The sequence below is a fragment of the Phasianus colchicus genome, chromosome 12, assembly GCF_987193195.1.
Source record: "Phasianus colchicus chromosome 12, bPhaCol1.hap1.1, whole genome shotgun sequence".
NCBI lineage: Eukaryota > Metazoa > Chordata > Aves > Galliformes > Phasianidae > Phasianus > Phasianus colchicus.
In genome coordinates, this window is record NC_143447.1 from 3,154,775 (window position 1) to 3,182,138 (window position 27,364).

Consider the following 27,364-nt stretch of genomic DNA (forward strand, 5'->3'; position numbering starts at 1 on the left):
CCTTCCAACCTGAGCCATTCTATGATGATTCTATGTAACAAATACACAGGCACACCTGGATGAATCCCTCGCTGCTGAATGAGCCCAGTTCCCTTCCACACAGCCTTCTGGTGGGCCCCAACTGCAAAGCACTGCTCCTATATCAGCACATCAAAACATCAGTCTCAAGAACTTCATATGCAAAAGAAAGGATTAGTTCCAGGGAAACGTGGTCAGTCTGAAATGGAGCTTTGACTAGTAGAATTACACCTCAACTGAAACAAACTCTCAAATTCAGCTCAACTTTAGGGTGCTCACAGAAGCTGCATTTTCACAGAAATAGAAGTGATTGCACAAATAGCGAGGAAGCATTTCCAAAAGCCACCGTCTGAACTCCCCACTGTTCCTGAGGAACACACTCACAGTATACTTTTTGCCAGAGGAATTATAGCACATGTCATTTCCAACAAGAACACGCACAGGGCTCACCAGCACCTCAAGTTGGGAACACGGACAGCACAGGCACTCCCCAGCGGTGCCTGGAGCTAGCACTGCCTCCAGCCTCCCTGCAGGCCTTCCTCAGCACATCAGCTGCTAATGAAGAGCTGGTAATGAGCACTCCTGGGGGACGGGCCCACGGCTGCGTGGGCAGGCAGAGCTGGCTGCCCTGTCACCTGTGCTGCCAGATGCAGAGGGACAACTCTTGTGCGTCCACCGAAGTGCTGGGTCTCAGTGTGGCAGCTCTCTGCAGCCTGGCCATCTCTGTGATGCTTACCCCATGCCAAGAGCAAACCCACACACAACCGCATCAGCAAAACACATTGGTAAAAGGGCAGCTCCTATCTGCACCAGAAACACATGAAAGCTGCAGCTGATGATAACGAAATGCCAATCTCTGACCCAGAAGCATGGAAAGATTACGGCTTTGATTTACAATACAAACTAGAAAGTGAAGAAAAGCTAGACTGATTTCTAATCATTCATGGAGTTTTAAATTTGTTTGCCCTTCATTCAAAAACAAGGGAATCATACACAGCTGAGCTGCTGCTGGGCAGACCCGAAAGGTAAGCTGGAATACAGGCAATCTCACACCTGTTTTTAAGAAGGGTAGAGAGGACAATCCAGGCACTACTGACCTGTCAGCCTCTCCTCTGTGCTGGGCAGTATCATGGAGCAGATCCTCCTGGAAGCTATGCTGTGGCACATGAAAGAGGGGGACCTGCTATGAGACAACTATCAAGGGCAGGTCCTCCTTAGCAACACAGCGCCCTTCTATGATGGCATAACAACAGCCTCTGATGTCATCTACCTGGATTTCAGTAAGGCCTTTGACACAGTCTCCCACAGCACCCCTCTCTCAGAACTGGAAAGATGGATTTGATGCGTGGACTGTTCAGTGGACGAGGAACTGGCTGTGAGATTGTACCCAGAGAGTGGTGGTCAATGGCTCAGGGGCCGGGTGGAGATCAGTGATGAGTGGTGTCCCTCAGGGGTCAGCCCTGGCACCGGTGCTCTTTGATTTCTTCATCAATGACACTGGCAGTGGCACGGGGGGCACCCTCAGCAGTTTGCAGATGACACCGAGCTGTGTGGGGTGGTGGCACACCTGAGGGTCAGCCAAAGACAGCAAAGTTTCAGAGTGACCTTTCCATAGCAAATCCAGCTTTTGGCTGCCCCTGGCTAGCCAGCTCGTGGTAGCACGGCCCATCACACTGGCCAACAGCAGCCAGACAGCTCCCTGCACTGTGCCTTGGGGCACAGCAACTCATCTCACAGACCCTAGTCAGAAAGTGAGCACAGCCCTCCCAACCCAGTGGTACAGACAAGAGCAGCCTCCCAGGCTAGCACAGGTTTCTCTGTGATGTCAAGAGCTGCAGATCAGAAACAGGATCGATACCACACTCTCTTGCAAAACCAGCTCTGCATTGAGGTTACTGAATTGACGCTGACTAGAAACAGAAGTAAACCTGACCCCATCGATTTTCATTTTCCAAGCAAAAGCAGAGAGTCGGGAGACTAGTGGTGCCAAGAGTGAAAGACTAATTTGGCAGCAGGGTTAATAATTATTTCATACTTAATATCCATGTTCTCGATCCCGCTGAGATTCAAGATTTCTCTGGGCCCGCATATTTGTGTAAAGTTTTGCATGCATTTAAATGACTGTGGGATCTAAGCCCAAGTTGTTACTAAGTACTAGGTAAGCAAATTTGCTTAATAGGATTTTTAATTTGCCATTATCCTTTTAAAATGTATTTGTTCTCTGCTAAATAGTAATAAATTAGCCTAACAGCAACCATTCGTATTTCTTTACCATCTTGGAAGCATCTCAATACATTTTACCAACCACAGCAGCCCAGTGAGGCCAAATCAACTGACATGAGTAGGTGTCACAGGACCTGGTCAGAAGATGGGCTCTGTAGTGCAGAAAGCCTGAATTGCTCACTAACGTGTCCAGAAATGTATTTTTAATTCCAAACGTGAGGGGAGAGGTGCAGGAGCTGCACGACAAGAGTTTACCCTGATGATAGGAAGAAATCCTTCAGCAGATTTTTCTGCCCTGCCCACCTATCCTCTGCCCACCCTCACACCCCAGGAAACTGAGAAACACAGAACAAACCCAATCATTTTAGAGAAGCCAATGCAGCCTCACACACCTGAGCTTTGGCACATGGGGACTCAACCTGTTGCCTTCACTGTGCTCATAGCACAGCCCAGGCCTGCCGGCATCTGGCACTGGTTTCAACAGCCAAGGATCAACAGTGACTACAAACCTTTTACCCTGGGGTTTACCTGCTTCTCAGAGCTCCGTCCTACCTCCCATTCCTTTCCCAGGCCCAGAAGGGTGTTAGCCTACAGGAGGCTGAAGAGGTGACAGACACCCAGCTCTGAACCCTCTCCATTTTGGCACTCCCTTGTTTCCCACAGCATGTATCACAACCCCATGCAATGCCCAGAGAGGCTGAGGGGCTGGGCCAGGCTGAAGCAGGAAAGCCATGCTACTTCTCCTTCCAACAGCCACATCCCAGCCACATCACTCTTCCTTCTCTCCCCACCAAACCAAGCTGTTCATCAGAGTGTAGCAAAATGGTAATGAAGCACTTGGTGGAAATAGATTTTTTGTTCCGCCTGGTTGTGGACTGCTGGAGACAGGGGTCATTAGCTATGCATTACTAGCAAGCAGCCATTTCCTCATTAGCAGGCCGCTCGTCTTCTCCATCCACCTACATCATTGGTTCAAGGGAGTGTGCCCAGCCATTATAGCCCTCAGTAGAAGCTCAGCATAATTGGCCTAGGAGAAATACAGGTTAAGAGCACGAACAGCTCTGCAGCTAACACGGTTTTGCCAAGTCATGATTTTGTGAGTTCAGGGAATTGCCTGCCCTCAGATCCTGGAGTCTTAGGCACAGCACTTAACCTGCCTGCCTGGATCTGCTGAAGAAGATGGGCTGCTTCTAATCCTCACAGCTACAGGAGGAAAGAGCCGCTCCTCAAAGGGCTGCCAGCCAGATGGATAATGTTACACTTCCTTTTCTTTAATTCTTTGAGACACATCACCTGGGACACCAGCAAGCACATCTTGCAGCCTATTTCTAGTGCTGGAGACCCTGAAAACCCCAAAAGGGAAAGCAGCTCCAGGGGTTGCTCCCAGTGTGTGGCAGCTTGGGGCACTGTGCAATGGGTGCACATCCTCCTGGAGGTGTGGCAGCTCTGCAAAGAGCATCACAGAAAGGAAGAAGGAAAAGCCTTAGCCCTAAGTCAACTTGCAACATTCTGATAAAATTCCCTGCAAACTGCTTGAAGAAATTTAATTATTTACATGGACAAATGACAAGAGAGTTGTGCTTAAGGCCTTTTTGATAGCATCGTTCCTGCAGGCTTCCCTCTGCCCCCTGCAGTAGCAGATGTCTCACTCTCTGAATAGAGGCCAATACATAATACAGACCTTGCCTGTCTTACTAGTACAGAGAAAAAAACTTTCATCAAAGCACTGCTTTCCACCAAGAAAAATCAATTTTCATTTAAATCAAGACATTTCAGAAAATACTAATATCATGTAGACTGTTCAATCGTCATTCAATTTTTTAAAACGAAACAAAGCATTTTAAAATGCCTTGTTAAAAATGACTTTTCCAAACAAAATCATTGTTTTTGTGTTTCAAAATTACTGGCAAGCTGCAAAAGCTGAAATAGAAATGAAATGTTTAATTTTGGAAGAACATATGCTTCATCAGAATTTGTAACGTTCACTTCAAAGCTGAAGGAAGAACTGATGCTGCAGACCTTCTTGACAAGAGAGAAGCTCGCTTCTTTCCCAGCCCTAATGTTTATCGCTTCTGTTCAGCCTTAACAACATGCAGAAATACTTTTTGCTTCCCACGTGAAGGTGGAGTGTGGATTGCTGCTTAATCGCTGCTCTGCTCCACCCCAGAGGCAGCTGTGTCCCAGCCCTCTGCAAACCCTCTATTTCATGTGCGAAGGGCTCTGGCTCTCGAGCTGACAGCAGCACGGTGACAGCAGCCTCCTGCCACGGCTGGCCAGAGCAGCGAGCAATAGATCAACATTCCTGTCGCACTCGCTGTCACTTCCTGGCCGTTAGTGGGCAAAGTGATGGATCCGCCGGGACCGAATTAATTGAATCCCCATTCTACAGGCACTCTCCAGAGACAGAAGTTGGACAGAGCAATCCGTGTCTTTGGCACAGGAGCGTAGCTTTTGCTTTACAGTACCTGTTTCCCAGAATATGTTTAAAAGTGATTAGCAATTGGCACATAGCAAACTGACAGGAGGCTTTGTTACCTGTACCCAAATCTACGTGTAGCACATCTCCTCCGTTCTGTATTCACCAGGACTGGGAGAGACCAAGGAAAGGAGCACCGTGGGCGACCTGCCCTCCCAAACCAGTCCTGGGACAACCTCACAGATCCAGGGCCTGCGTCTGCATGCCGGGTCCTTTGGCTTCTCCCCTAACACTGCTGGAAAAGAACCAAAGGGTGATTAGTGCCTGTCTGCACGAGCAGGACCAAGGCATCCACCAGCCTCATAAGGGCCATGGCCTGGAGAAGGGAAATCTCTGCCAGAGCAGGTAAAAAATCCACACTTGATTCAATGTAAGCCATTCCAACTTGGAGGAAGGAGCAAAGGGTTTGCTGTTCCTGTCCCACCGATCACCAGAGTGAATGGGCTTTTTGCAAAGAAAGAAACGCATGTGGAAAAGGAGCACTTAAAATGGAACGTACAAGAGAAGTGCCCTTCTGCTGGGAGCTCTGTGCTCGGAGCAAGCCTCCCTTCCGAGCAGCACATGTGAAGGCATGGGGACTCACACGGCTCAGCAGCAGCAGCAGAGGTCCCTGGAATGCATGGACGTTAGGCATACTCCCTGGGGACAAACAGCTTCTGAGTCATTTCATAGCCTTTAAACGTGGGTTTGGGCACTAGGTAATGAAGAGATGCAGAAAAAAAGCCTTGAAAATATTGAGTTTTTCATCTTTTACCAAGGTGGTGTGGGAAGGGGTGGGATCATGTGTCTCGGTGGTAGAGCAATTCATAAGGCCCACAAGCTTGCCTGAAAGGAGGCAAGGCAGTCCTAGAGAGATCAATCACAATTTTATCTACCCTTTTCAAGTTCTCATTTCTTTTTATCCCATACCGCCAGATAAAATCTCTGCCTCAAACATGGGTAAGGAGATAGAGCTTCATTATATTATTCCAAAAACATTAGATGCTGTAGGCTTTGCCCTTTTATGAGTTCACTTTGCTGGCACTCCCCTCTCTGCCCCCCCCAGATCTCTTCCCTTTAATATTTTTTTTCTCTCCAAGCCAGAACAACAGGCACAAAACTAATTATGTGATATTTCAGATCCATGTTGTGTTAATGGCACCAGATCGCGTGTGACATTTCCGACTTGTTAGACTATTATTCTCGCTTATTGTTATCTCTGCTGCTCTGAATACAGGCTCAGGGCTTTATATCCCCCCCATGCACCAGGCTCCCACCCCTTTTTCCCTCTCTTGTTCTCATTTATCAGCCCAGGAGGATCTGTGGAATATTAAACTGGGCCATGCTGGATTGCCCTGCTCGTTGTGGGCACAGGTGGAAGGAAAGGTAGAAATGGAGGAGCAGACAATGACAGACAAAAACAAATGTGGACAGGGGTTTGTGGGAAAGAGCCACAATAGCAGAAGCCTGCCTGGGGACAACTGACTTCAGGTGGAGTTGTATCAGGCTGTGAGATAGCGCCCATCTCTCAGGTGTCCTTCCAGTGAGGAACGGCATCCTCACCTGGTTTGTATTCCCCAGGGACAGATGGGATGCCATGAAGGACCCTTCTGATGTAACTTCATCTCCCAGATACCTTGCTTGAAATACAGAATCGTTGCTTCTGCCTACCTGTGGGACTGTGAAGGCAGTGTACCTCTACATCTTGAGCTCCTGGGCTACTAGAGGAGGTGATAACAGGGAAAAACACATTACTGTCTTTAACAGAAGACATGCTGGTGAGTTACATCACATCTATGGCTTCTGTTGCTGATCATAAAGCCAAAGAAATGTCCTTTAACACTAGGTTTAGTAATCTAGGTTTAGTGATGAAGGCTGATGTCAGAAAGCACAACAACCCAGCAAACATCAACTGCTTTGTAGCTGCAACACAGGGCAGAACAAACTGCAGGATTTAAGGAAAGAGCCTCCTGCCACCATATTCCTCTCAGGCAAATATCTGCAATGCTGCCTCGGGGGAGAGAGCTTCCTGCAGGAGTATTGATGCACAGCTGCCGTCCCTTCAGGGCTAGTTCATGGTCCCAGGGGGCAGAGGAACACAACATCACGTTGGGTAGCTTTAGCTGCTACTTCATCTGCCCGAAGAGCACTGATATTCCTAGGACTGCTGAAGGTATTGGCCCAAATGCTGCCATCGTTTTGTTTCACTTCCTGAACGATTGTGCTCCTGGGTCTCTTTAGTCATACAAATATAGCAGCTGATTTGTCTCCACACAGCACTCAGCGAGATGGAGGGTGCCAAGTTCCTCCCGCTGATATAGGCTGTGCAATCATTCCAGCACAGAAGCTATAGAGAAAAAAAAAGACTGAGAGGGTCCTCCTGACTCTGCTCCTGCTTACTGAGGCTTCCCAGCCTGACACAAACCACTCCTCCCTCTCCATCCAGATTCCCTCACTCCCTTCCAACTTCATCCCATTCCTGCTCCCTGTTGCCACAGCCCCACTCTGCTAGTGATCAGCACTCCAGAGGATGCCTGCCTGCCGGGCTCTGAATCTCCTTTTATTCTGAGAGCATCACGGGAGAGATCTATATTGGTAACTAAAACAGGACCAAGGCGCTGGCTTCAGGCACCGTGTCATGGTCATCCAAGACATTTAACTGCCCACATGCTCCCTGGCCCACAGCAGCCACCAGTCTCCCAGACAGCCTTGGACACAGTTCAGGGGATGGCATGAGCCAGGGGCTGTCAGCAGTGAACTGCATGAGAGATGCCAAAGTTTAGTTGTATCAGCACAAACCACACCACACCACTCCCCGTCAGGACCAGAGGATGGATGCTGGCTTGTTATATTTACTAGAACAGATACAACCTCGGTACAAATGAGTGTTGGAGAGGACTCCCTGTCAGGAATATAATCTCCAGTTTTGTTCCTCTAGGGCTCAATCCAGTAAGTGCTTGCAATCAGGCACTGTACCCTCCATGCCAAGGAGCTGGGAGAAAGCTGCAATATCAAAACCCAAACATTCTGGGTAAATCGCCTCGTGCATCTCTGAGCCTCTGTCTTGCTTTATTCCTCATCCAACTCTGATGCCATCAGGAGGGCTGAAAGTCTCACCAGCTACCCACAACAACAGCCCTTATGATGAAAATCTGGAGGCCACAGATGCAGGCAGGGCTTTGTGAGTTCCTAGACAGGACTGGGTTGTCTGTACGAGTCTGTGGGCTGTCGCTTATTTAACAGACGCACAAAGAGACCTGAAATAAACTTCAGCTGGGAATAGGCTGCTTCCAGGAGCATCTGCAGGGATCTGCTGCAGGGAACAGTCTGATGGGATCTGCTCCAGGAAACAGTGCTGTGCCACTGCAGCGTGCCTGTGGACCCCAGGCAAGTGAGGACAGCACATGGGGCCTCTATGCAACAGCTGCTGTCTGGAGACACTTGGGCCACCCTTCAGATCTGTAACGGACTCAAGCAAGTCTCTGAGCAGCTCCAGGTTCAGATCCCATTTCTGTGGGCTCTCAGTCACTTTCTTGAAGAGGGGAAATCAAAAGGAGACATCTTACCAAGGAAAAGGGCAAGTTACCTTGGCTGCACTTGCAGCCCTCTTGCTGTGGGATCTGTCTCTCCTGCTTCAGCCCAACGCACTATGAACCAGGGCTCATAAGCACCCCCTGCCCAAGCACGTGCCTCTGCTCCTTGCCTGCTCCCAGCCCACCCCGTGCCTTCCCCCAGTCCCACATCACCACTCTTCCCTGGATCAGCAGCAGCAGCTGCAGCACAATATGCTCCACAGCTTGCTAAGGGGGATGGGAGGAGGAACAGCAAGATATAAATAAATAAAATAAAATATGTCTGGCTTAATCCTTTTATCACTGTACTTCTTTCAGTCGTTTACAGAGATAATAATCGCCCAGGCTCTGCAGGAAGCACTGACGGAAGCAAGCATAGAAATCCAGTGGCAGCACCCCGCTCTCTCATCTGCTGTCACCGGGGTGTGAGGCCAGACAACAAAGTGGGAGCGAGGCCAGACCAGCAGCTAGCCCAGCATGGCACTGGGAGGGAGCGGGTCGGCAGCAGCAGCACCAGGGAGAAATGGAGAGGGGGCAGAGCAAGAGGAAAGCACTTCTGCAGAAGTACAGAGAGAGGAAGAAACATAAAGTGGCACAACGGTAACGAGGAACAGAGAGAGAGAGGGAAGAAACAATACGGCAAAAAGCAAAGCCAGCACATGCATCAGGAAATTTAAAGCCTGTCAGCAAAATGCTGCTTTCATTGCGGACAAGGAGAAGATAAATGAAAGCCAGAGGTGCCACTGCTGGTCTGTGCCTGAGTCTTTAAGACCTGCTTGGGTCTCCCGGCTGCTCTGCCCTGGCAGCAGGAACAGCTGGAGCAATTTGGACTCCCTGTTGTGCCCCAGTGCTCCCCTAAGTGTGGCCAGGCCTCTCCATGGCCACCAGGGTCTCTGCTACATTTGGCAAGGAAGCAGGAGAGAAAAGCATCCTTCCGGGCAAGGACAAGAGAGTCACAGCAGGCTCCTCCTGGGGAAAAACAGACTGTGAGCTGCTACTGCTGGCCAGGAGCCACCCCCAAAACGACAACAGAAAGCTCAGCATGTGCGCTCCTCTTATCACATGTTGACTCAAATGCTCCCACATAAAACGGCAGCTGTCTCTTCATGCAAACAGATGCCTTCATAGCTTTAAAGGGCAGTGGATCAAGGTCAACTTTTCCCAAGACTTAGCCACCTCCTTTTCCTTTCTGGACCATTAACACGACTCTTCCAGGCAGTGAGGTGCAGCCCCAAACCCAGTCCCTCTTTTCCCATGCTCTCCCCACCACAGAGCCCCTTGCCAGCTCGCCAGGATGCCTACAGCAGAGCCCCCAGCCCTGGGCTCCTGCCTGCCTGACATGCTGAGCCCCTTCCCCCTGCTCAGCCAAGGCACCCTCCTAAACCCTGCACTTCGTGCTTTAAACCTGCAGCTGATTGCTGAGCAAGCCACTTCCACCTGGATGATTTAGCAGGGACTGTTGAGGAAGCTGCAGTTTGTCTGGATTAGAAGAATTCATCAGGCATGGCACAACCCACCTGCCTGTCTCCTCTCATTGCCATCCCTGTAGCTGAGCCCTTCTCACTGCCCCAGCTGTCCTGGCCCTTTTCTTCCCAGACAGCCTTGAGCTTTTAGAAGGGGGAGAAGTCAGGCAGGGACAGAGGTGTGGGGCTGCCTCTGCCCTTTTCTATCCCTGTCATAAAACTCTCAGGGCCAGCTCTGCAGTCAGGGGAATATTATCTCTCTGTGCTGCCGTTAATCTCTTTATGGCATCATTTGACCCTTTCTAACGTCCATTGATTTTTGAACTCTCCTTTGCAGCAACTCTGCAGATCCCTCCGGTCTAAATTACCAAACATCAGCATTGGGGCAAAACACGGGACCAAAGAAAGCCACAGGGAAAAGCCTGTTTAGTAACCACATCTTCACCAGTCACCGGTCACGTTGGTGGTCCCATGGCACACCTGGGAGCTGCCTGCACCATCCCTGCTCTTCCAGCCTTGTGCAGCCCCAGGCACCATCACACCCTTGGCAAAGACACTGCCACCGGCACGACTGACATGGCTGCACTTATTGCATCTGAGGCTACAGCCACAAGAAGCTGCTGGCCAGGCCTTTCCCAGGAAGCCTAATAGGGCAACTCAACAAGAGGTGATGGCTGCTGCTTTTAATTTAGCTGTGAAATGACTCCTCGCTCCAGATTAATATGTTCTAATTTATTTCTGTTTTCCTGAGCTCACCCCTTGTCCAGCAGCGCTGTCTCCTTGCCTCATTCTCGCTACTTGTCCTAATGAAATACTGAGCTGTATTGTCTACTATTATGGTAAAATACACAATATATCACACTGATGCATTCTGTGAGTATGACATAAAAATGACGAATGTGCTCTGGCCAAACATTTAAATGTATTCATCTCGCATTAGTGAAAAATGAATATTAATACGCTGGAAAATGGCTCAGGTGATGAGGGCTTTGTGTCATACTGGAGAGGACACTTCATCCCTTCCTCATTTTTCAGCCGGAGTCAGCCCTGCTCCTGATGTAAGCCTCAGGATGTCTAGCACAGGCCTGCTCAGCACAGCTCCAGCCAGGGCCATAGAGAACAATGTGACACAGTGCTGAGGCCTGTCGCAGCAATAGAAATGGAATCACTGGGTGGCAGCAAGCTGGGCTGTGCCGTGGAACTGATCAGGAAGCACTTCAGCCTCCTCTGGGCACATGGCTGGAGTGGCAGAGCTAAGAGAGCCATTGGAAGAACTAACTCAGCTATCTGCACGGCCCCCTCACTGCCCCTGCCACCCCAGTCCATCATTCCTGATCAGAAGCACAGGATTATAAGTGACTTTGAGCTAAGCTTGCCAGAATGCTCTGTCCCCGGCTTGTTGGCACCCAGGACACCCCAGTTACAAGGGAGCATCCAAGCAGCAGGCCCTGACAGCTTTATTTCATAACATTTCTAGGAGGATTGCACCAAGTGAGCTTGTGCTGCCCAGAATTGGCTCGGATAAACTTGGAAAATTAGATACTGCCAGCTATATTTTACTCTCTGGGCTGGTTGTGAAGCCTTAATGTGTTCAGGAAAAGAAAGAATTTGAGTTTTTATCTGCTCATCAAATTTGTGCTCTGCATTTGTGGATGTTTATGGCCCTGTCCCTTTAAGTTCCACCTTTCTTGCAAAGAGCAAGTAACTCTTCCCAGGATCTCAGCCCCATTGGCAGATCAGATTTAGAGGGCTGGGGTGGTATCTAAGTGGAAATGGTCCTGGCTTTCCCTGCACTGCAAATACCTTGTGACCTGTCTTGTGTTTGTTAACCCCTACTTTCACTTTCTTCAATCACTGACAAAAGCAAAGGTCACCTGGAGGGCTTAATGGGCTGTGGGATCAGTTCATCCAAAAAAAAAAAGCCCTCTCCTTCACTGTGATCTGAAAGACTGCAGGTGGTTCCATCCAAGGCCCATATGCCATCATTACTCCCTGGCGGTGCTCTGGCTCTCATTTGACATTTACATGCACAGAGAAACCCTTGCCTCACATGCACCCCACATAAGCAAGGCAAAGTGGGGAGAGGTGAGGGAAATCTTCAGCCTATCCTAGTGGTGTTTCAGACAACACTTTCAGGAACAGTCACTCAGTTGCCACAGCTTTGCCAGGTTTCCTGCTCATGGTGTCCCTGCAGCAAGGCTCACCCTACATCAGCAGTGGTGCCAAGCTCACCAGGGCTTCACTGCTCTTCCAGGATACAAGCAATTCCAAACCAGGCTTACCACATGCCCTCTCTCCTTCTGGCCACTGTTTCAAGAGAAGACAAAGCAAATACATGCTGTACTATCACAAAATTGAGGACTGCAAACCCAGGGCCAGCCCAACTGCTCCAGAAACACACACCTCCACCAGCACAGGCCCCGGGTTGTGCCCTTCAGCCCATGCATGCCAAGCCTCTCCCACAGCCACGGGCTGCAGAACAGAACGAGCTACACGAGCAGCCCTGAAGGAACGGTGCGTACCCACACTGCTCTGTGCTGCCTTTCATCTCCAGCAAGCCAGCCTTTCTACGGCACCATCAATACAGGATGGAGAAGGAATCGTTAGATCTGGCACTTCCATCAATATCTTTAAAAGGAACAGACAACATGACAAAAGGTGAACCTGAGACCTCTTCAGCCTGGAGACAAAGAAATTACAAGGATCTTTTATTCTAGATGGGTTAGCATTTTGGTTTATATCTATATCTATACCTAATTTATATATCTAGAGATAAAACATCCGTTTTTCCTTTGTAAATGGGAAGGGGAGACTGAAAGCTACAACCTTTGCCTAGAAGACTAAATGGCCTTTGGAATAGGCCAGTAAGTGATAAAAACAACCTGCAAAAGCACGTATCCTTGCATCGTTTAAGATGACCTTTTAGAAGGGAGACACGGGAAAAGGGAAGGAGATGAAGAGGAAAAAAAAAAAAAAAGCAGGGGAAACAAAATTTTAAAACTAAACATCCACTGTTGGCATTTGAAACAGCTGCTGCTAGAACAAGAAAATAAAAATAAAAATAAAAGCAAAAATAAAAAGAGATTCAACATTTTATTTCCCCCTATCAAACAATATATCCCAGCTAATGGCAAGAGAATAAAAAATTACCCGATGCAGCCTGCAAGAGAGGCAAGAGAGGAAGAGGAGAGATCAGGGGAGAGGGAGGAGAAAAAGGTTATTATAAATGTGTCAGGCTTGTTTATGGCCCTTTATCAGCAAGCACAGCGGAAAGAGAGAGGCACCGTTAGCGCATTTAAAAAGTGTTTGGCAGCTTTGTTTGGGAATGTAAATAATCTTTATATTTGAGAGCATTTATGTTCCAAGGAGCATTCAGAAATGTGCCCCCTGCACCGGTAGCATCCTGAAGGACCTCCTGACACTTGTGGGGACCACAATGGTGTTTGATGGCAAAGGCCCCGCTGGGAAGATAAAGGGAATTAGGGGAGGATTGAAACTCATGGAAAAACCTTCAGCCAAGGTCGGATGCTGGGCTGCCTCCCGTCTGCCCTGAAGCCAGGGGGCAGGTCCCACTGTGCTGCTGGGTGCTGGCAGCATTGCTTTGGAGCAGCGAGGCCTAGCCACCCCTCCGTGCTGTACTAGCCCTGCCTTGGGTTCATGCAGCCCAGCAGCAAATCGCTCCCCTTGCTTATGGAGAATATCAGGGGGTGCCCTGGCTCTGGAGAGGGCCAACATCCCATTTTTCACAGATAGGACAGTGAGAGAGAGCCCCGAAGAGCAGTGATGGCAGTGGTGAACCAGAAGAGTTCAGAAGAGAACGCGGAGACAAAGGAGGGCTGGCAGTGCCCCCCCAGCACGGTGTGGGAGATTCATGCTCCTCAGATTAATTCCAAGGCAGCATTTAACGCATCTCCCTCTGGGGATGAAGGATTTGCCCTGTGTTTCAATGAGACGTTCCAAATCGCACTCATCATTCTTGGAAATGGCGCTTCGCTAAATTGTCACCTCGCAGGCGCTGAGGCTGATGTGGGGCCAGGCAGCATGTGGTGGGATGGCTGGCACAGCTCTGGGCAGCACCACGGGCACGGGGCAGGCTGTGCTGCAGCCATGGGGTGCCACCAGGTGCCCTGCCATACAGCGATGGGCCACAGCTGAGCTCTGAGCCATCCGGCCCCAACCCCACATACCGTCACACTGAAACGCACAGAAGTTTGAGAAGCATCAGCTGCTACTGACCAGGAGGCACTGAATGAAAGCACGGAGGTCTTCTTTAGCCTGTTATTGCTACCTTTAAGAAAAGGTGTGGCTGTAATAATAAAGCATGGATTTTCTAAAAGCAAAAAGCCAGTTCTTTAAACTCAGCACTTTCCACGAGGCACTGGCATACTGTCACACCTGTAACACCCGCCTGCTAAGGAGCCTGCAAACCACATTCCCAGTGCAGCCAGCTGCCTGCAAATCCACACTAAAGGAACTCAAATGGTGTATAGTATTTACTGCAAAGCACGACCTGCGTGCAGCAGGGGAAGGAATGCCTGGGCAGGAGGAGTAAATGACTATCGCAGGCAGAAAACCCACCGCAATTCATGCATCACGCAAATGGTTGTGTATATTAAAGCAATGAGGACAAAGGGTATTGATTTAGCACAAGTATCAAGAGTCCCAGGTGCTAAAACCTGAAGAAATACAAACTGTGCTGGGCAGAATAACAACAAAACGAAATGATAAAAGGATATGAGTGTTTGAAAAGACGCGTAGGACGGGCTATAAATTCTAATAATCCATATTTCTCGAAAGCAGCAGCTATTGACTCAAAAACAAAAGAGCAGGCATTGTAATGTAACAAATGTCAGACGGGATAGCAGCAGGAATTCAATTTGCTCTGGCCATATATCAACTTGAAACTTAATGTAATGGCACGTAGTTAAAGCTGCACCCTCACTTAATGGCTATTACCAGTCCTGGGTGGGTTTTCCAGCAAGCATAAAGCAGTGAGTAATTGGCCCTGCTCTGCCTGCATCACTGCTAATGAAAAAACGCCCTGCTATAGCCTGGCAGCAGCAGGAGAAGGGGAAGGCAGGGGACCCAGGCAGAGGCAGGCAGCGGTAGAGCTGCCAAGAGCTTGCCCTGCCAGGATCCTGTGAGAGAGCTTCAGGAAACATCTCTGAGTCTCTGCTGACCGGCATCTCCCTTGTATGAAGGGCTGGGTCTTTAAAGCAGCAGCCCAACACCCCTGTTAGCCTCCTGTGTGAACAGGAACACTGGAAGAAGAAGAGGAGGAACCCTGGATGGTTACACCTCATCCAGCTCCTAAGCATGCACTATTTATTACTACTCGGGCAGCGGCTCTGCAGTCAGCCAATTAAGGCTATTGTAATTACTTCTCTTCAACGACTGCAAACGGCCGAGTTAAACGACAGATTTCCCGTTCAACAGTTACTGCTGCTGCTGAAGTGAAGAAGCAGAAGTGTCTGCATTGCTGAGAATATGCTCTGACCATATGTTAGAAGCAAGAGACGCTCACCGAATGGATGGAAGAGGCGGCAGCGGGGGAGGAGGGAGGAGGCCTGGATGTGGGACAGGAACCTCTGCAGCAATGAAGCATCCAAAGCAATCAAGGGAGGGCAAAGATGTAAAGCAGTCCTCATAACTTTACTGCAGATGGGTAGGGGCATTCCCAATGGGCACACAGTAGTTTCTACCAAGAGCCAAGCTTGCAAAATGGCACTCCACATTTGATACAGTTTTGGAGCAACCAGAATTAAGACCAGCCCCTGTGAGAAGCTTGGGAGAAGGTCATCTGGAGGTGGCACAGCCAGTCTGGATTGTGCCACGCTGCCCCAAGATATCAGCTGGGTCTCCTTGCAGACAGGCTGAGCTGAGCAAATTGTGACTCTGGCTCCCAGGGTTTCCAGCCACGCTCCCCAGGGACAGGAGGTGCTCACATTGCTGAGAGCTTTCCTGCATACATTCACGGGTGAGGACACAGCCTGGCCATGACACCACAGAGAACAAGGTCAGGAGCCCAACCCTCATGCTTAGCATGGTGCTTGGTGTCAGGCTCATGATCAGAAAGCCAACAAAATGTTGGCTCATGGAGCATAGGAAGCTGAGTGTGCCCGTGGGAATCAGACCTTACATGTGAGAAAGCAGAAGGGGGAGTGAGTTTGCACAAACCCACAGCCCAGATTAAATCTTGTCTTTAAACCCTGAGTTCCAGCAACAGTATCTGTTTTAATGCCTACAGGCCTTGCTTCCCTCAGCAATCTCAGCCATCAGTCTCCTGTGACTGACAACTCTAGGAATGAATCTCTTTTGAAGCTGACAAAACTCACTCTGAACTGATTTCCTCTGGAGCTCTGTTTATCTGAGGCTGACACTGAAGAAAGCTGCTCGGAAGCAATCAGAGCTGATAGCAGCAATGTCTGTTTACCCCCCAGACCTGAACTGATGCAGCAACAGCCACCAAGCACGGCCAAGGCCAGCCTTGGCAAGAGCAGCGCATGCCAGGAAGCAGACAGCTTCCTGTTCCCCAGCTCCCTTCCTCTCTGCGGGCCAACACGCTGTGGGCACAGCCTCAAGGGCACCCAGGGCAGGCTGCCTGGCAGAGGGGGACCCAGCTTGACTCACAACACAGTATTTGAAAATATTCCCGGCGTCTGTTTTACAGCGCCATAAAGATTTTATGCACTGCGTTTAGCCTTGTGTCTCTGCATTCATCGCCTTAAATGCCGAGCATTTTACTTTAATGCCATGGTGGCTACAAGCAGGAATACTTAACTTCAATAAATAAGAAGTAATCACATTTTTCCAGTGAATGGATTGAAAATGGCCACTGGGAGAGTTTGCCTTCTAAAGTTCAAGGCCTGGGGCTGTCGCTGGGGGTTTCCAGCAAACTGCAAACACTGTGGAGCATCTCCAGGAAAAAAAAAAAAAAGTATAAATAATAAAGCATATGCATCTTTTAATTGAGGCACTGGTCTGTAGCTGGGGCACAGCACACATGTGCCCAAAAGCCAGCATTAAACATTCGAATTTAGGCAATGGAGGGAAAGAGGGCCAGAAGCAGATGGACTCAAACTCTCTTGCATTTGTGAGTAAAATCTACTGGAAAAGCACATTAGCGTTCCTTGGGAACTGGAGCATTTCATAGAGGAACACACACACAGAAGAGGAGCTTCTCAAGTAAGTCCAGATTACTCCAACAGACTGGCAGGCACAGCTTCTGCAGGTCTCTAGCTTTATCCAGGCTTTAGATGAATTCCTTTCATCCACCTGGAAGTTCCAGGCAACACAATCAGCTGAACACCTCTGGGTGCAATGACTCCTCCCTTGAGGCAGGAGCAGGACCAGCTTACAAAGCCACACTTCAACTTGCAATCTAGATGTTCACTGTTAGGAAGAGCTCAATGTCTCATGAGATAACAGCTTATTGTGGCACACAACCAGTTTTACCAGGGAAGGAATGCAGAGTAGATTAGCAGTGTATTAACCAAGTATATCTGAGATGATCTGATCGAGAAGAAGACTTGATCGAGAAGGTAAAAACCTAACCAAACATCTCCTGACAATGGCAAAACACCTTGACTCTTTGATAGGTTCACATATGGTAACTGTATTATACCTCCTCTCTTCAAACGTGTTTCCCACCTCTCCCCTCCTCTCCCTGCTTCTCATCCAAAAGATAAGAAGTACAGGGTGAGTAGAGATGATGCCTAGGAGAAGGCAACACTGGTCCCTGCTGGAGACATTCTACTTGCAGTTCCCAGATTGCTAGACTCCAAAACCACATGAAGTTTCTTGAAGCTTTAAACTATCAGCATCACTAAATCATTCCTGAATTATTTACTGTGAGACTCTAGAAGAGGAAACTGAGATGCTGGTTGGCTTGCAGCTGTGCTCTGCAGCTCACCCATGGCACCTATTCCCAGCTATAGGAGACAGTAGGAATTAGGATATGGAGACACAAGACACAAAGCTCATTGCTTTCTCCATCTCACTCTTTCATTACAGCAAAATGACAACATCCAGGCACCAGTATTGTCCCATGACTGGTGGTCCACCAGCGAATAAGATAAGACTTTCATTTTCCTGCAGCAATCAGGAGATCTTCCAGCAGATCCCTGCTCAGTTCTCAACTCTACTGTGATGAACCACAAGGTCTCTAACAGCAGCTTGCACAACATCACCCAGAATACCTTGCATGCCTCCCTTTGAAGCTGCAACCTGATTACCATAAGCAAGGCACTGCAGATGTACCTCTGCAAGCCCAGAAGCACCAGGGAAATGAATATATTAGTATTTATCATATTAATGCAGATCAAGCTGGGTATTTGTTCTGACATTTCAATAATAGCTTTTTCTATTTTTTTTTTAGGCAGCAGCTTGTATTTTCTTCTGCCTTAAATAATTCATTGTTACATTAAACTTATTTTAAATTGGGGTCTTTTTTTCATCAAACCAAAACTTTATTTGGATGGCCAAAGGGGAGAAAAAGTATAAATGAAAACTCTCACTTTTCTCTCCTCCTTTCTTTCATTCCCTCTCTTCTTTTCTCTCTTGTTAAAATCTCTTAATCAAAGTGACAATCTGTCTTTCCCAGGAAGGAAGCTGGTGCCTTTGAACAGTGCTGCTCCAATAGCTCTCTGCTTTGATGTGGGATTTAACTTCTGCCTTTAGCAATCTCAAGTGCCTGTGTATGCAAGCGCTGTGTGTATGTGTACCCATGTGTGCCTCTGTACGTGTCACTGCTGCACATACACATCCTAACCCACCCCCAAAAAAGAGAAAGGGAAGGGAAAGACAGAAAATGCCAAGGCTACACATGGCAGTGATGTGATCCCTGCGGAGATGCTGTTGAGCACAGTTCAGAGGGAACCTTGTTCTAAGCCTTTTCCCACAGAATTTTTCAGTGACATCTTCAAGCTCTTCCATCAGCTGTTAACTTCAGCAAACACAGAGCAGCCTGTTACAAGAGACTGACACCCTATGGAAGGGTAGGTGTGCTGGACCCTGTTCTTGCAGGTTGAGGTCCTTCAGGACAATGGTTACAGAATACGTTCACATCCAGCATCCCCCTGTGTGCTGAGACACAGTATGCAACAGCAGTTATTTGACTGCAGGCTGTCCCTATTCTCACTGTACTCTCTCTCCTGCTTTGACAATTGTTTCTGTCTTCCTTTCCTTTAGCATTCCTGACCTCAGTACTGGCTCTGGGGAATAACAAGGTCCTTACCTAGTCACCTCCACTCTGAGGTACAGCACAGCTTTGTCTGGTACCGCACTGGGATAAGCTCTGATCACGGGGAACACAAACTGAGGCTTGAGCCAATGGACTCCCTTAAAAGGTTGAGCTCACCTTGCTTTCCATGGGATCCAGCATCTTCTTTCCACCAGCAAGGCTGCTACTCACTGCAGTCTGGGTGCCCCAGTGCATGGTTTGTTGAAGGAAGGACATCACAGAAGCTGAGAACAAAGCAGAGCTATTGACATCTTCCCATTTCACAGGCAGAAAGTTTCCTCCCTACCACATAAGAGAAGCACTATGTGCTGCTACACTATGATTTTACTGTGGTTATTTGTCAAATAATTCCCCAAGACCTCCACTCCATTTCTAGTGAGTGCCTTCTGGGATTTCACCTTCCCAATCAGCACTGAGACCTTTCTCATCCTTCAGAAAAGTTTGTGGTCTAAGCAAATCAGATCTTTTGGTTTTGTGTACACTGGAGATTTTACAGGTGCTTCTACTTACAGAGAGTCTTCCCCAGTGGTTTCCTCAAGCAGCAGACCAAATGTATAAACACTTTACAAAATAATGAACAACATGAACCTCAGAACTACAAATCTCTAAAGCAACTTTCAGTTAGAGAGAACAAAACCTCAACAAAAACAGAATCCAGTTGTGCCTCAAGTTCCCTCCGCCAGAAGTCATTTTTCAGAATAAAGCTGGTGTCCTCTCAGAGTGGCCTATTATAAAGAGGCTGATTTTTTTCTTTTTGAAAGGCATGCAATGAACTTCAGGTTTCCCTACTGATCTTTTGTTTTAAAACCATATATACAAATGCATATCAATAAACATTTACACAGAAATAGCGGTGTGGTTTTTTTTTTCCTCTGGTTTGTCTTGTGTGGTTTATTTCCTATGTGTGTCCTCCACTTCTTCCAAAGGTTACTGAAAAGTGTTGGGAATCTGACTCACGTTTCTACAAGCTCTGGGGTAACATGCTGGGAAACAAAGCCAATTTTCTCCATACCTTCTCTAGAAACATCTGATGAACCACTGCATGGGACAAACAGGGATGATCCAAGTCTTTCTCCACTGCACCACTGGGGAAACACTCTGCTTGTGCTGACCAAAGTGGGAGATACCACAAGAGATTCGTCCAATTTCCAACGTCTGCACAGCAAGCAGCAGATTGTAATCAGTCAGAAAATAAAGATAGACATAAAACAGGACACAGTACTTCGAACAGCGTGGGACTTCAAGCATCAGACTCTGTCTGAGCAACTGCTGTCCCTCATTCTTTTTTGACTGAGACAATCTCTGGACAACCTGATCCACACTGCACAGACAACTGCTTCATCTCTCCCTATTTTGAGAACCTTTCTGCCCTCCCATGGCATTGTCTCAATAACTAAATGCTGACTCCAGGACCTTCTCCCCACTCCTGCAGGTCCCTTCACTAGGTATGTTTCCATAAATCCTCCAGTAGGCAAAACCATGGTTTATATATGCTTTCTGTGGAGTAGTGAGAGAACATAACAGCTGTCACTTAAAAAAGAAAGCCTTGAGTCCAGTGATAGACTGCCTATGTCCAGGAGCTGGGGGAGAAAGATTGGGGATAAGTTTGAGGTAGAGAGTGGAGCAATCTGGAGAATCTGAAGTCCAGCTCTGTGCTACCTGGTGCACACACACATTTGGAATCTGCACATTGTGGCTTCAGTGAGTATCCTCAAATAAAAGCCAGGAGTATAATCTGGATACAGAATCCCTAGGTCATTTCAAACAATCAAGTGAAGTAAAACGATGGGCTAAGCACAGGGCACTGCGCATAGCCATGTGAGCCCAAAGCTCCCTCCCTCCCTGTCTGTGATGGTGGCATTGCATAAACCTGAGCCTCTTGCTGTCTGCAGTCACTGTGCTGCACTCACCCTTGCTTTGCATTCTGCATCTCCCTCCTGAATTTTCCCACCAGCTTAATAGAGTGTGCACGGGAGAAGGTTCCCCCCGGCCCCTACCCTCATGCATACCCAATCAGGCCTTCTGATTATGCAAATTAAATACAGTAACATCACCCCCTTGCACCTCTACCCCGCCCTATTCCAGCACAAAAAGGAGAAAAAAGTAACAAACCCTCCATTCATAACCAGAAACATTAATTATATGTAATGATGGGCAGTCAACTCCCCGAAGCGTTTGCATAATTACTAATGCTAATGGATTCAGAGTGCCTCTCTCCTCCTCATGGAGGAAATTTAATTGGAAAACGCATAAAAGCAGGAGGAGGGTGCTCTGAGCAGTCTGAAGTGGCACACGCAAAGCAGAGGAGCTCTCTGGAAATGAAGGATGGAACCTGGTCACTCCCTGTCGGCTCACGTGGCCAACCTGCTGCTTCCTCCTCACCTGGTCCAGCACCACCGCTGTTTCTGGAGACAGGCACTGGAGGGATCAGGGGACAGGAGTGAAGAGCGTTCCAGTCAGCTGCTTCAACCCCAAGGGGATTATAAAAATCAGACTTAATGAAATTAGGAAATGCTCAACTAGATGCCTCAAAGACAGCAAGTAATGTATGCTCCTTTCCTTGGCAGTCAGACTCCCTGGGGCCTCTCACCCCACACATTTCCAACAGCTGTCTCTCCATTCCCTGTCTGCAGGTAGCTGCTGAGTTGCCTTTAAGGCAGACTTCCCTTCTTTCCCTCCACCACTGCCAGTTCCATTGCCACCAAGCTCCACTCCCCTTCCCCAGTAGATATGGCCTCAAAGCAAACGGGGATGGTTGCAGCACCACAGCAAGGGATCTCACACATCCTCTGCAGCCTTGGATGAATGTCTTCTCTTCTGTCAACCTAATGATGGCTAAAGGAGGCGGCAGACCTCCATCTGAGCCAGCCCTGGGGCCTACCCAGGCCCCCTCACACTGCCCCAGGTCAGCACTTCTCTTCGGTCAACATTTTCCAAGGGATCAACAAGAGGCTGCCTGTGAGTTTTATCTTCATTTCTTTCACCCATTCCCCCTTTTCACTCCCCATCCCTCTAGAGCTTTTACCCAGTCTGGGCGCGCATCCTGCAGACAGCGCTTGTGAGGTCAGCGATTTCCTTCCACCCCTCTGCCTGAGGCCCAGGTTCCTGAATTGAGATAAGTTTCATCCTGCACCGAGAGCAGCTGGTGAGGCAGCAGATGGCTGGGAATCTGTAAAAAAAAAAAAAAAAACAAAAAACAAAAAAACAAAAAACTGGGCTGTGACAGCAGCACTTTTATTGTTCACTCATTCCCACTGCTGCCAGACTCCGAATGCATATCAAACAGGGTACATGCCCTTGCAAACACCACCAGCCAACAACAGTGCAAAGTGGTGACAAAGCCACCCCAAGCTCCCCAGCCAAGCCCACCTCGGGCCCAGAGAGCACCCTGGCACCACTAAGAGACCTCTGCAGTGTGGTGCAGGGAGAAGTGGCCTCTTCAGCCTGCCCTTCCCCTCCAGCCTGCCCCTCTGCATCTGCCAGCAGCAGCCCAGCATCCAGTGGGACCGGACACGGCTCTTTTTCAAACTGTGCCTATAAAGTACCCTGCACACCTTCGGCAGAGCATAAATAATAAATAACAGCAATAATATGGTCCCCTGAGCAAAGCAGCATTGCATCAGCAAGAAAACTGTCCTCTCTTTCCCTCTTAACATTCCAGTAGGTGCCCACTGCAGCCCCCTGCTCTGGGAGGGGTTTGCACTTCTGCTTTTCATTGCAACCAGGGGAGAATTCAGGGGAGGTCTCAGCTGTGCAACCTCCTTCTGCTGCGAGAAGAGTTTGGTTCACTTTTCATACTTGTGGGTGCGAGGGAGCAGAGCCAGGCACAATATCGCTTTGGCGATGAATCGTGCCCTTCCTGACTCCTGACTTGCAGAAGCAGCAGCTGCTCTGGGCATGGGCCTCCATTTTAAACGCTGCCAACAACACAGAAATCCAACTGACACCTACATGCTTCAGAAACAGTGCCTTAGGCAAGGCCGGGTGGAAAAGGTTTCAAACATCCTTGTCCTCTTCTCTCTGCTCACCAGGGACCTCCTGCTGGAGCAAGAGAACTCAGGGGATGCTGCACATTTGCAGCACCTCCACAACAGACAAGCAAAGCCCACGGGAGTCTGCCTTGTGGCAGCTGAAGTACCAGTATATGCCTGGGCATTTCGTACTCATGTTTGTTGGAGTGAGTGATTCTGCCCCAGAGTATTGTTTGAGCTGTTTGACTTTGTGATAAGCAATTCTGAATTTTACCAGTAGTCCCTGTTTGCTGTGGACTCCAAAAACCAGGGTATAAACCACTTCCTGTGGGAGATTCCTAAAGTTCTTTGCCTACCGTTGGATTTGTTTGGTATTAATGATGGCACATATGGGCATATAGAAGTTTTGCCTGCATTGCAAGCACTTTGAAATCAGCCCTGGTGCATGTTTGATCCATTTTCCAATACAGCAGAAGCACACGCAGTACTAGGCATACTTTCACTCCCTCCAACTAATTCCAAAGCAGCGGGTAGCTCAGCATCCCTGCTTCTTGAAAACAGCCTTTTTTCATCCATTTATAACTACAGTAAAGAAAAGGTTGAATCAAAGTAAATATGGGGAAAAAAAAAGTGGGGGGTTAGTCAAGAGTTCAAACCGAACAAATCCAAACTTGTAACAAAAATTTATCCATGCATGTCTGATGAGAAAGGGAGAAACATTTTCTTGATCTTGTGCTAATCCCACAGCAGCCCACAGGCTGGAAAGGAAAGCAGGGAGGGCAGTTTGGTGTGACTTCACCCCAGAGCTCTGTTCTTGTTTTGTAGCCCCATTGCCCTGCAGCTCTTTGGAGCTCACCTGGGCTGGGACTGGGGGAGAGAGGAGCTGGAAGGTTTCCTTCAGAGAAAGCAAGTGCTCTCTCTCCAGGCCTGCAGTGAGGTGACAGCTTGAGAATGGAGGATATCACTGAGTGAGAGCTGGAGGACTGGAAATGGCTGAGAAAGGCTCTTCAGATACTCACTTCCCTGAGGCAGCCTGCAGTGACTCCAGGCAGCTGCAGAAAGACTGCTTCACCTCCCCAGAATGACTTCTTATTTGAGGTGGAGTGTTGGTAAGTGATTTCAAGCAGCAGCACTTCACACTTCTGTAGCATCTTCAAGAGCAACGGACCCTAATGGCCTTTAGAAATTTTAGATGGAAAGGGTCTCACTGCCACTAGGATCCAAAAGACAAGCGGACAGGCTACAGACACTTGTACAAGAGAAGCTCACCCAGAATACTGGATTTTCTGAGCCTGCTGATCTGTGCAGATGATGCCTCCCTATACTTATCATGGCCTAGTTTCTGTCTGTGCAAGTCCCAGTGTCTGTGGGTTGCAGACCCACTAACCAGGATGAGATCTGAAATCAAACCCAACACCAGCAGCTATTTCCTTGTGTTCTCCTGCTCTGGTAACAACCCCAGTGTCAATGGCAGCTTCTTAGCAATAGCTGGAGGTACAACTGCGGGAGATTCAGTATTTTCCAAGATGACTGGATAAATGATTTTGCATTGAAGGGAGCTATAATTGTAAGCAAACTCACAACAGGGTTTGCAGAAAATGTTTCTCAGTGGGACCTGACAGTCTGCCATGAGCAAGGCAGCATGCAAACAGGCACTAGAGGACTGCTACAGAACGGCTTCGAAGAACAACGTTTCAGAAAACAGTTATTGGATGGAAATGCAGAAAGTAACAAAGTGGCTCCTGTGAAACCACAGCGGCACAGAACAGCACTACTCAGAGCTGTCTGCACAGATCTCTTGAATCAGTGGCAAATTAAATAACGCTGCTTCTACGAGATTAACCCATAGCTAAAACGCTGCATCTTCATAAGGCAAAATCTTTGTTTATTGACAAAAATATATTAACTTCTTTTTCAGTACAGGAAACAAAGACGTTCTGGAGAAGGACAATTTTATTTGCTGTCTCCGATGCTACAAATTTTGGAAATATCAAAATATTCAATAATCATTTTCAGCTACAACGTTGAAAAGGAAGCAGCCCATTGTCTTCTTCATTACTTGGAAAGCAGCACTGAAAATTTCATTCGGAGTATTTTCAAAAGTTAAAGATTTACTGTAATGAAATTATTTAAATATTGGCAAAGTGTCTCCACTTGTAATTGGTAATGTTTATAAGCATTTGTATGGGGAGTTATATTTCCCTAGGCTAATGGAATACAAGAATAACTCATATGGCAAGTATGCTTCTGGATGCACCATCCCTTCATCAAGAAGGCTGCATTCCTGAGTTTTAAATCTTTCGGCCTAATCTTTCCAGCATTCCCACAGGGCATTTCTATAAACTACATTTGAAAAGATTTTTTTAATGTTCCTAGAGTTCTGGTGTGAGTTTGGTGCAGCAAAAGAGGACGGGGTCGTTCTGCAGCAATTTTTAAGCTCTTTCAGCACCAGGAGGCACTTTCAGAACTCCAGGCCACTTATGGGCCTGCCACAGCGTGCTAAAAGCTTTTTAATGGCAGAGCTTTAAAATTAAAACAATGGCAAAAGACATTAATTGAAAGGTAAGTTACAAAGGGGAGCTGAAGACAAATTATTTGGCTATAAATGCAACTTTAAGCTAAGAAAACATTGTGTCCAGAAAAAAAAAAAAAAGAAGAAGAAGAAAAGGAATTGCATTCAGCAGTATGCATTAGCTCTCAAATGTCTCCCTTCACATTGCAATTAACTAAACTGCCTTAATCCAATCCAGCCACTGAAAAAAAACCAACACTGTTGACTTCTCAGGAAACCATGACAATTACTCAAAGGCTACAATTTGTCAAAAAGCTTTGTGGAGCTGGACCCTGACTGCAGCATAAACAGAGAGACTCGATAACGTGGACTTTGAGTGCAGAATTCAGCAGTCCTACAGTCAAAACTGGCCAAAGTTGTTTGAATTCTGAGTCTCAATCCTTCTAACTTGTGGCATACATCACATTCCTTCCTTTCACAGACATAGGAATAATATTTTCCTTGAGAAACAAACTTAGAAAGACTGCAGAAATACTGACTCTGAGTTTCAAGTTAAAGTCAATTTCAATTATACGTGCAAAGTGTTTTATGAAATAATTCTAAAAAACAAAGACACATCGGAATGCATTGAAATGGCTAATAAGTATTATAGTTTAGACATAAATTGACTCTTAGGGAAATGGAATTTTGTACTTGCAAGCAACGGAAAAGCAGACTGGAAACGTTAAGGAAAAGAGCAGTTCTTGAAAATGGCCTCTAAAACAATCAGCTAATAAGGTGGTTGTGCTAATTCTCGAAGATCAGTACCTTGATTCCAGGAAATGGTGATGAAAACTAATGTAAGGCATTCCCACAGCCAAACACGAAGGTAGAGTGCCACTACACAGCACAGGTTGTCCCTGCACAAGAGAAGCCATTTCCTTGCCCTCGGATATAGCAGAGATGCAGCCCATGCAATCTCCCTCACCTTGCAAAAGGGTCTTAGAGGAAGGATTTCCATCTTTCTCAAGGGTCATTCTGACAGAAGGGAGCTCTGTAGGACAGTTACTTCTCCTGGTGGATACCACATCACAATCTTTTTCTTATTATTCTAAATGTGTATTTTGTAACGACACTTTGAAATGTTGGCTTTTGTACAGTTTGAGGTTCTTAGCTTACCTGCTTCTGAGCATCAAGACCCACACAGCTAGGCACAGCCATCATGGGACTGCACTCTTCATCAAGCCAACAGCAGCCCAACCACCATCTCCTGAATGTCCAAGCATTACCCTGCAGTCACCAGCCCTGGAGGTATTCAAGAAAATGTAGATGTGGCACTGAGGGACATGGTTGGTGGGCACGGAGGGGATAGGTCGGGAGTTGGATGATCTAGATGATCTTACTGTAGCACAGTCAAGGAATAGTGAACACTTCCATAAGAACACCAGCAGTTCCTGCCACCTTGTTGAGAGCTCTGTCCTTGAACTGCACTGAGACACGCACCCCAGGTGAGCATGCGCCTCGTGCACGTGTAGCTGCTGCTGCCACCCATGCATTTGCTACAGCACCTGAAGCTCCTCACAGACGTGCTTCGAACAGGAGGGCACATGCAAATCCAGTATGCGGCCCAGAACTGCCCCCAGACCCACGTGTGCACAGGCAGCCTCCTCACAAATGTCCTCCTTAGCCAGGAACCTGGGTTAGATGCTTGAATAAAACATAGAAGATCTGTATTCCAGTCATGATTTCACCACAGACTCTCTGTGTGACCTTCGGCAGGTCATTTAAGCTCTCTGTAAAAATAAGACTGATAACACTTCCACTATCTGCCTTGCCTATTTAGACCTTAAGCTCCTCAGGCAGAGACTGCCTCTTACATGCATCGAGTCTGCAGCAGTTGGGGCCTCTAATAACTACTGTGATGAAGGTA

At 47.8% G+C, this 27,364-nt stretch overlaps 1 protein-coding gene across 1 annotated transcript in view; it reads right to left on the reverse strand.

The window, feature by feature from the left end:
* The window catches only part of HMG20A (high mobility group 20A), a 168,868-nt gene that overhangs the window by 35,205 nt on the left and 106,299 nt on the right, over positions 1-27,364 (reverse strand). Inside the window, exons 14-16 of the transcript XR_016470259.1 lie at positions 21,998-22,141; positions 19,985-20,127; positions 19,090-19,196 (exon numbers count right to left, since the gene is read on the reverse strand). The gene's annotated coding sequence lies outside the window, so the exon portion shown is untranslated. The remainder of the gene's footprint in view (positions 1-19,089; positions 19,197-19,984; positions 20,128-21,997; positions 22,142-27,364) is intronic.